At 37.4% G+C, this 11,093-nt stretch overlaps 1 long non-coding RNA gene across 1 annotated transcript; it reads right to left on the reverse strand.

Moving 5' to 3' along the window:
• Window positions 1-1,789: 1,789 nt before the first annotated feature.
• On the reverse strand, window positions 1,790-6,764 carry LOC127686847 (uncharacterized). Its single transcript, XR_007978251.1, has 2 exons — window positions 6,514-6,764; window positions 1,790-1,849 (listed from the first exon to the last, which is right to left on the reverse strand). It is a non-coding gene; the product is annotated as an uncharacterized LOC127686847 (long non-coding RNA).
• Window positions 6,765-11,093: the final 4,329 nt, after the last annotated feature.

Consider the following 11,093-nt stretch of genomic DNA (forward strand, 5'->3'; position numbering starts at 1 on the left):
GAAAATATCTAAATTAAAGACTGTCTTTGTTGCTGTCTAGAATCCTGAAGGGTGGAGAAGAAATGATGGGCACACACTAACACCATACCATTTTCACTTACATATGAATTTAGACAAGTTCTGAATCCAAAGGCCACCGTTGTCTGTGTACAATCCTCTGGACCCCATTTGGGATCAGTTTCATCACTATCCTGTCTTGTGTTTAAGGTATGAGAACCCTGCAATCTGGTGATATATCTTATGGTTATGTTACACATCCACCCTGGTTTGCAGATTTATCTGCAGTCTATTTCATTATCTGATTAAGAATCAGCTCCGATGTTGTAGTAGATTTTCAGGTTACAGTGAGGATTCCTGGGATTAATGATGCTTATTTTTTAGGGATTTACTTTCTTTCCCTCCTTCTCAAATCAAATATTAATTGCTGGATTATATTTACATTTCATGAGATTAGATCGTGCCCCTAGTAGTAGATATTATACATCAACCAGGTATGTCTGGTTGGTTCTATACTCTGTGCATCAATCCCAGTCCTCACACTTCAACATATAACATGTTTTCCAGACAAAATAAAACTAGGACCATCATTTTCAATCCAAGTGATGGAGAATTTCTGAAAGATAAATTGATGGTTTCATTGTATCTAACAAATTTTTCACTGTAAGCCTTTCCACCTCACATGTCACTGTGATAAACAGGGAGACCCAATCATGCCTAAAGCACTGATTGGAAATACATTAAATAAACTCTCACCTTGGCAAAGTTCTCATTGCAGTTTTGCCTATCTGAAAATGACCTAATAACAGTTTTAGTGTAAAAGAGCTTAATAATCACTCATATAATTTTAGAAATTCTTACAGGATCATCATTAAGACTTAAGAAGTCATCTATTTGTCTATATAGCATTACTACAAGACAGTACATCTTTGTGGATCTGTAGAGAACTTCTCCAATGGGTCATAATATTACTGATTGTTATATACATTTAATAATAATTGGAAATGCATATTAATGCAGAAATCTTTCCTAAAGTGTATCCCTTACAGACTTGCTGAATAAAAGTGAGCCTGTAGCAGATTGCATACAAATTTGAAGCAGCCCATCTCAGGACGATCACCTGCTAGTTCTTAGCTTGTCCCACTGTGACTCCTGACATTTCTTTCTTTCAAGTAATATAAATGAAGTGTACATATCTTACTGTGAACAGTTCTGATAGCAGACTCAAGGCACTTGAAAATGCCTGGGAAGAGAAACAGAAGCAGAATAACTAATAATGTCATAATTCCAAAATTTATAATTCCATAAAGAATTATTTTATCAAAATTTATGATTGAATTTGAAACATAATCAGCCAGTTCTGCTGCTGAAGAACTCTTAGTCTGGAGTGACTGATGGCACTGATCTGGGTATGTAAAGTATCCATATCAACAGCAAGTTGTGAATTGTTCCACACACCATGCAAATGTGCTTGAATCAGTTTCCAGTTCATTTCTGACCCATTGTAGGGTAGATAGATGACACAAATCCTTTTATAATTGGCATGACTTTTCGTAGTTAAATGTATTTTAATATTTTCCACCTCAATTCCTTTGTAAAGGATGGTTTCCTCTGAAGCATTGATTCTATCTGTTAAACCTCTATCAATTCCATACTGAGTAATCATTGCTAAAGAAATATTTTATGTTACGGAATGTAGCCGCCAGCAGCTACATGTAAACCGGGTTACCTGTTGAGAGAATTTTGGGGTCATAGGGAAGAGCGGCGAAAAGAAAGTACGGCTAAGTCAATGTTCACTGATCAAAGCCGTAAACTTTAATGGCGCCGGACCTTTTAACAGTTCGGGCAAACCCTTCCCCCAGACTCCAGGCTGAGTTCCGGTGGAAGTTGTCTAGCTTCTCTTGGAGGTCTTCGTCTTGACTGCTCCGGCAGCTGGGTGGGTCACCTGTTTAATTCAGGAATCCCTATACCAGGAAGAACAATGAACTTAACCTTTACTACGTGCACTCCACCCTAGGTGGAGCAGGATCCTGGCTAACTGGGAGAAGTTAACCTTGACCAAAGTCAAACTCTGACCAAGTGCAAGACTGCCCCAATATGGCTCTGTACATGTCCTCCCTTTTTTTATTAATTTGAACACGAGGAGGTAGAAAACAAGTGGATAAATATCCTTCATAAGAAGGCGGGCCTTAACCAGGAGGGGAAGCATTGACCGTAATTCCTCTTAAATATTGTATAACGTCTTTTTCAGAGGAGGGGTAATAGGCTCCCTTATTATTTTAAGGACAGCCTCTCGACGTTAACCCCTATGCAATTAGGTGTACTTCCTGGGGACTCAGAAGCAGAAATTCACCTCCCCATGCAGTGCTTTGCCTCGCACGTCTCGCTGGTACCCATGTTTGTTCATAAACAAACACACATAGATCTGAGTTCTATGTGGCTCCCTCTTTGGAGATCCACTTGTGTAAGTTTTGAAGCCAGGGGGGTCTGCAAGTGTCTTTAACAGACATGTAATCTCTCCATCCAGGTGAGCCTGGGTGGAGACAGCCAGTCTGCTTAACAGACAAGGTCAAGAGTTAAAGGTGGAATAGGATTAACTTGTCCCAGAAGTATCCAATTCAGTTGTAAATTAACAACTTTAAGGATCCAAAGCTTGGCCTCTGAGGTGGGAGAGGTAGCCTTGTGAATCAAGAATTAAGCTGTTACTTCTCAGGAAAAGTGGAGACTATATGTTAAATTAACACAGCTGGCTGAAGATTGTTAGCCATCTTCAAAATTGGAATCTTCAATATTGGAATTATTTCTAGACCAGTCTATGGTTGAGTCAGCTGAGCACAATAAGGAGAAGAGTCATTTTAACTCTTCTTAATTAATTTTTCCTAAGCTAGCATAACAGTCTCCATGTTCTGTCCCACAAAGTCTAAAAGCTTGAAGCTAGGCAATTTATCTAACCTGGGACATTTAACAATTGAGGTAAGTCAAGAACATATATCCAATATAGCTCTTATGTTACCATGGTCTGGGCATTCAGCAAGCACACAGTCAGCATATCTTCTGCAGCATTCTGTGGAAAAAACAGAGGACAAGCCTTCTCCCCCAATATTAAATCAGGATCATGGCATATGTTAGTAAGTGAATTCCTTCATTTCACCTAGACATCAATATGCCTAATTACAAGATGTCATATACATTTAGCAAGGAGTTTCTTGGCATCCAATTTTAAAATTTTAAAATTTTCTTAAAAACATGTAAGCATAATTTAAATTATATGTACAGGGACACGATTTCCCCTCTCTTCTTTCTTCCAAGAAGATATTGTTTTATTAATTTAAGTTGGAACACAAAGTATAACCCATAACATAGGCAATAACTATGTAATTATATAAAATATAGTTGCTTTTTCTGTTAGAGCAGTTGCAACTAGACAGCCTAAAAATGAATCATTAGTCACATGTACATATTTTTTTAATCTTTTAAATTAGAAATATGAATATCATTTATCTGTAATAACTAAGTCCTCTAGGATTAACACCATTACGTGGTAGAGGTAGAAATTGAGGACATCAAGAACAAATCTTTATAATTTGATGTGCACAAAATATAAAATTATTTCAAATACCTAAAGGACAGTCATTTAGAGAACATATCCTTTGTTCTTAGAAATTTGAATCACATTTGTATAAACTGTAGAAATTAAGAATTAGCAGTATTAAAAATGGACCAATTTTAAGCAATTATAAACCATGAGCTATGTATATCTACTATTATTAAAAGCTTGACCTTTAACATCTTAAAAATAGCTGCTATAGCACCCAATTCAGGTATCTGTGTTGAAGCAGGGAGAAACTTAAGGGAATAAACATGTGATCTGATAGTACAAATTATCTTTTGGATAACAATTATTAATTTTGCCTAAAAATGCTTGCCATGTAATAGACCAACCATTAATAATAAATTTGATTGTTGCTTGAAGCAAGGAACAAATGTTTCCTACCTTGAAAACAGAGGTTTAAGACCTTTTGTGGCAAGCTTAAAATGAGGTAAATATAAGATAAAGCCAATTAATATATCTTAACAACCTTTGAAAGCCATTTACCTAAAAATTCTAAAAGTCTATAGGAGCAAGGGCCTGTAACAAACATTCTATGAACATTATACACTGAAATTTTTAAGATCTTAACTTCTGTATTGAAAGAGAGACAAACATTTTTTCCTCACAGGACGTAAGGCTGTTAGCCATTCCTTGAGGCAAAAACTTTCTAATGACATTGTTTTGTTGTTTCTTTAAAATTAGAAGCAAATGCTTTTATAACTATCAGAATGTAAAGCAAAAAACCAACCCTTTAAATTTACAATAATTTTATAGGGAGTAGACAGGCCAAATGTTAATGCTTTTATAGCCTCCTTGACCTTTCATAGATTTGAACTGCATTTTAACCCACACCTGGATAAGTCAAAAACCTTTTTTTTTTTTTTTTTTTTTTTTTTTTTTTTTTTTTTTAAAGCCAAACACTCCCTAGGTGGGGCCTGTAAGGCGGAAACAATTTCTCAAAACTTCCTCACTAGCTTCCCCTGAGGCAGCTCTAAGCTTTGCATTAACTCAAATGTAAATTTTTTTATCTGCCCTAGGATCCACCTTGAGTCCTTGGCAAGGACTTTGTATGAGATTCCTCAAATGTAAATATCTTCTAATCTGAGCCTTTTATCTAAGACCAGAACCAAACCTACAAGGAAGTTGAGGATTAAACAAAAGAAACCTGTAATTCCACGGTCAAAGGAACCTGCTTGATATCAAATACATTTTCACTGAGATCTCCTTTTTAATTTTGGAGACAGCAGTATCACTCTTAAAATTATCTTAATTACAAAATGTTAACAATTACGAGCCTGCAAACTGAAAACTGTAGCCAATGACACACTGATTTTTATTGTAACTCAATGTTTTCTTGCAATATTAGAGCACAATTGTAATTTTGGAAGCAAATCTCAATTTTAAACAATCTATTTTCTTTAAAATTAATGGCAAACACATATTTACAGCACAAGGTTTGTATGCCAGTTCTTATGTTCAAGTGTATAACAGTGTAACTTATTAAAGAGACAATATTTTAAATCTTAATCTTCATTAAGTCTAATCTCCAGGCCAAGATTCACATGAAACACCATGCCAATTTAGGAGCGTCCCAAAGGCCTGTATTTCCTGGATTGCGTCATGCCATGTGGTGTTCAAAATGGCGACTACCCTAAACTACCAGCCTTAATCGTCATGCCACGTGTTCAAAATGGCGACTACCCTAGACTACCAGCCTTAACCATCATGCCACGTGTTCAAAATGGCGACTACCCTAAACTACCAGCTTTCACCTAACATTTGTTAATAACATTATACCTTTTAAATCATGTGCAGTGACTTAAGCCAATACTCTATAGTCAAGACATGCAAAATATACCTTTAAATTCAATTATAAACAAGAACAAGGCATGAGTGGCGTTAGGACACGTGTAGTTAGTTAAGATAGCTCTAACACTGAATCACCAGTTTTTAAACTAACCTTTTCTTAATAACACTATACCTTTTACATAATAACCAATTAATTTATAACTCTTTAGTCAAGAAATGTAAAGCCTTATATCATTAAAACCAATTAGAAACATGTATAAAGCGACTACATGAATTTCACAAGCCAAACCAAGGTCTTCCCAAATCTCGAGGTTTCTGGGCTTTTAAGAGCGGCTTTTTCCCCAGCCATGTTTCTGTCTTGGGTGAGTGAGCTACGCTGCCGCGGCGTGGCTTTGAATCAATCCCCACACAAACTGTGGCTAGCTCAAGAGGTTACCAGCAGATGTAATCTTTACCAATTTTTTCTTTTTAACATGAAACAGTCATTCACACAAAGACACAGAGAGGACATAAACATACACATAGACAGTCGGTGCACCGGGACAAACACGGAAAGATACACAGAAAGTTAAGCGTGCTTGTTAAGCAATTGCATCCATTTTCCTCTTTAAACAGCTCTTAGAAGCTGTGGACATATGCCTATTTTTAAAAACCCCTTTCTATTCGCCGAAATCAGCTCTTACGAGCTTTGGGCAAATGCCTACCAAATTCCTTCCCCATATTTCCCTATCTTATCAACCCAAGCAGTCCTGCGCTGGGTCCACGCAGTATGCTTGAAAAACTGTATCCATTCCTGCACTCACAACCATAGACACGAATTCACTAGCGCTAGTTTTGCCCTCTATGTTGCTTACCGTGCGGACACCATTAATTTTCACCTTTTTCTGCGAAGCTTCGCTGGATAGGGCTACCTCAAGAAATTCTCTCGTGCCAGGTCGCCCCACGTTGGGCGCCACTATGTAGCCGCCAGCAGCTACATGTAAACCGGGTTACCTGTTGAGAGAATTTTGGGGTCATAGGGAAGAGCGGCGAAAAGAAAGTACGGCTAAGTCAATGTTCACTGATCAAAGCCGTAAACTTTAATGGCGCCGGACCTTTTAACAGTTCGGGCAAACCCTTCCCCCAGACTCCAGGCTGAGTTCCGGTGGAAGTTGTCTAGCTTCTCTTGGAGGTCTTCGTCTTGACTGCTCCGGCAGCTGGGTGGGTCACCTGTTTAATTCAGGAATCCCTATACCAGGAAGAACAATGAACTTAACCTTTACTACGTGCACTCCACCCTAGGTGGAGCAGGATCCTGGCTAACTGGGAGAAGTTAACCTTGACCAAAGTCAAACTCTGACCAAGTGCAAGACTGCCCCAATATGGCTCTGTACAACGGAATTTACATGATTAGCAGTGTGTACCTGTTGGACTAGGAAGACAGCACAAGCTTCAACTGATCCTAAAAAAGCAATTAAGATTGTAATGTCTAAGTTTACTTGAGTTATAAATCTCTTAGATCATGAAAGAGAATTAACAGTCTGTACAAAGACAATCAATGCAAAAGCATTACATCAAGTCTGTGAAAAAATAATTGGTGAAAAAGCTAGTATACAAAGAGAGAAAGCATTATGACACATGGTGAAGTTATAGAATTGGTCAAGTAGCATTCTGGTAGGAAGTGATACAGATAGATTTATATTTAACAATTTTATATCTCCTGCATCCCCTGAGTATAGAATTAAAAGTCCCATCAGATACAATCAAGGAATATGCCTTCAAGGTCTTCTTTGGCTGTTTTCTGGTTTTTCTGGCATGGTGGAGATACTGCATATTATGATGGCTGAAGTAATGTCAGATGTGGATGTGTCTGTCCATGGAGAAGGCCTGGCACAATCAGCTGGTCTGGCATCTATATGGTTCTGTAAATATACAAACAGAGCTTCTCCTGGAAAAACATTCAGTTTTTTTATTATCCAGTTGGTAGGTCTTTACTTTATTAGAACCTTGAAATGTTTAACAAATGAACTTATGTATTTTTATTAAGAATGAAAAGGAACATGCATAATTATAATTTCATTTTGTTATTTAAATATCCATACCTCTTGAGGTTTGGTGAGCTCATTCCACAATACCATGTCCCTGTGAACTATAGGGAATGTCAGTGGAATATAAGAAACTAAGAGTCAAACACCAATATTAAAGGCTTAAGTTTAAGCAAGAGCATTGTCTGATTCTGAGCCCTTGGCATTTCCAAGAGTATAAAATAATGAACCAAACACTGGATCATCTCTTTGAACGTTTTCCCAAGTTAGGCAAAGGAAATGAGAATTCAGTTTACATATGTGCAGCAATAAATGGCAACTTTCCAAAAGGCAGGATATATATAATATTTGAGTGCTTTAAATCACAAGAGCACAGACTCTTCAGGGGTAATTACAAAGCTGAGCTTGATAGCAGCAGGAACTCAGGAGCAGTTTCTCTGAGTGCAGGGGTGATTTGATGCTGTAGGCTTTTTTAAATTACCTTCCTAGAAAAGGCAACGATTTTTGTCACTGGTTTAATTTAATCCTTACCTTCATGCACTGGACATGGAAGAGTAGAATGAATTTGAACATGTCCAATAGAGAAAAGGCAGTTTCTAAATTTAAGCAGGATTTGTGATTTTGAAACTTGGTGCTAAAATTGCAAAATAGCTGCAAAAGTTACAGAGATTTTAGAAAGGGGCTTGTCCTTTTTGTTTAAAAGACATTGACTATTTTCACTAGCTCTTTTTGTTATACAAACGTTTTGTGTGTGTGTGTGTGTGTGAGAGAGAGAGAGAGAGAGAGAGAGAGAGAGAGAGAGAGAGAGAGAATGACAGAGAAAGACAGAGAGATTGAGACAGACAGAGACAGAGAGAGAGAGAGAGAGAGAGAGAGAGAGAGAGAGAGAGAATGACAGAGAAAGACAGAGAGATTGAGACAGACAGAGACAGAGAGAGAGAGAGAGAGAGAGAGAGAGAGAGAGAGAGAGAGAGAGAGAGAAATCCTTTTAAGATCTTAAAAGTTAAGACAACCTGTTTTAGGAGTCATGAGCAATATTTTTGTGGTGGTTTAGACTTGTGCCGCCTGGGGTTGTCCACTGCATCTGTTATATAGTCTTATGATTGATGGATTGGTCAACTGAGGCTGTTGAATTACCTCTATAGTTTAAGGGTCCTGAGGTAGGTCCCTCATATAGTATCCTTGATTTGATAATATTCCTGTATTATTAGGGAGTACAGTAGCAACACATAAGGCAGTACCATTTTTATGAAAGTTTGGCACTCTTTAAGCCTGTGGTACCATTTCCGACAAGGATGATACCTGGTTGGATTTCTGTTCTGAGTGGGCCCAGGAGAATTAAAATTTGTGACACCTGTTAGGACATTGTTTACTTGTATGTCCAGGTCTGCCCTGTAAATACCATCTGTAGATTAACCCTGTATGATCTGATTTTCTTTTTCCTTGATTAATTAGTAATTGAGTGGCAGTTTTGCTCTGTAAAGCATTGCATGACCACAACTTGAAGATATGAAGGAATAACCTCAGTCAATCATTTAATATGGTCAAAAATATTTCCAAATTTTTAAATTGAAGTTAGAAGACAAGTGAGCATAGCATTCTCAAAAGCCAATTGTTTTAAAAGAACATCCTTTGCCTCAGAGCTAAGAACCATGTTCTCAACTTCCTCCATTTGCTGGGCTACATATGCCTCAAAAGGTTATTCTGGTCTCTGCTTTATATTAGCAAGCCCTTTAGAATTTGTATCTCTATTAGGCAAGTATCTCCATGCTTCTAGAGCTGCAGCTGACATTTTATAGAGCTTCATTGGCAACACACACATCCATAGTAAAAATTCAAAATTCATCTTTAGTTAGATAGGCTCTGGATATTTCAAACCAATCATGAGGTGTGATAAGTAGCTCAAAGGTGCAAGGTTCCCACAAGTGATCCTTATGCTCTTTGTTAGTCTCCATACTCCCTGGGAAATGGCCTACCAATTTACTCTGTTGTTCAGTTTGGAGTGTACCAGCAATAAATCTGATAAGTCCCTTTGGTTTATTTTTGTGTTTTTTTGGGGGTCTTATGAATTGACTTATATTTAAATGCTACATGGTATTCTAGTTATATTTATGATATTTTGTTAATTTCTTTTCTGAGTAAGTTTCCTTCCCTGAGGTTGATTTTTCCTCTTCTGATTCACCATTAACCTCTCCTGAGCTATGTTTCTCAGACATTGTTGTTGTGGAGTTAACATTTTTCTTAGATTCTGAGTGAGACTGTAGTAATGGAATCCCCTCACAAGGGGCTGAATCTAATATCTCCTGAGCACACCTGGCTTTTTTGTAAATGCCAATTTACCTTTTTGTAAATGCCTTCCTTGCCACATTCCAAATAGCAAACATTGTAAGAAACATGCAGATCCTCCATTTTCTGTAAACTAGTTTAATATCTAACCCTATTTTCTCCCATGTATCCACATCTAAAGTTTTCCTTCCTGGAAACCAAGGACTGGCAGTTTGTATAAACTGATAAATGTCAGTCAGCTGGCTAGTGTTAACATCAGTGCCTTTTTCTTTAAAAGTATGTTTAATAACATCTTTAAAGAACTGTGTCTGTTCATTCATTTTGTCCCATCCTGAGAGCTACCCATGAAATACACACAAGCTAGAGCTGATGACACCTGACCTAGGATGGGTATTGATAGCTCCAAACAATATAGCTAGACACTAATGACACCTAATATTGGCCTCTGTTAATGGCAGCAGGCAAGCTCCTCTGGGCACTGATGGTACCCAATGAAAATAATCACATGCTGATGGCACCTATCACTCACCTCTGCTGATAGCAACAGGCAATTTAAAGCAGAGCTGATATATCTTTGTAAAACCCATGTAATGATGGTACCCAAACAACCTGGCCAGGTGCTGATGGCACCTCCTATCAACCACTCCTGATGGCAGTAAACAATTAAAGCCAGAGCTGATGGCTTCTGGCATAACCCAGGTACTGATTATACCCAATATCAATCAACCTCTGCTCATGGCAGTAGGCAATATCAACTATTTCTCACCCTCCATAACTATGAATTCTCTGTCCTACAGGTTTGCAAGACGCAGTTGAGAGTCCTAACTCATCTTCTTTAAGGTACCATTTGAGGCAACAATTTACAATGCTGGGGAAATTATTCTAAGGAAAAAATTCTTCTATCCATTCTTCTAAGGGAAAATTTCTATTTTCTATGAGATAGAAAATGAAAAATTCTGTTGTTCTCACAAAATTCTGTTTGTCATCTGTAATGATACATATTTCAGAATACATGATCACATATTACAAAGTTCATCATAAGTTCACTTAAAATCAAATCATAAATTGTAATAGAAGTTTACTACATAGAATGTTTACATGCATATCCATTAGGAGTAACTATCTATCTAAACATCCATCACCTGTCTTCACATGTTCACTGAATGTTTAAAACCATAACTAAGTGGTTAGTGAAATTTTCTATAGATAACACAGTAAATATTTTATCTACTGTCCTAGCACCCATAATAAATCATTAGTTACCTTTTTATGACCTTTGTTTAATTGTTTTACAATGTCTTGGTATGTGCTCTGAGTAGGAGAAAGTCTGGTCACAATCTAGGAGCAATTAACTGGTGACACTTGGGAGACTGGCAGAGTTCTCA

Source organism: Apodemus sylvaticus, chromosome 6, assembly GCF_947179515.1.
Source record: "Apodemus sylvaticus chromosome 6, mApoSyl1.1, whole genome shotgun sequence".
Lineage (NCBI taxonomy): Eukaryota > Metazoa > Chordata > Mammalia > Rodentia > Muridae > Apodemus > Apodemus sylvaticus.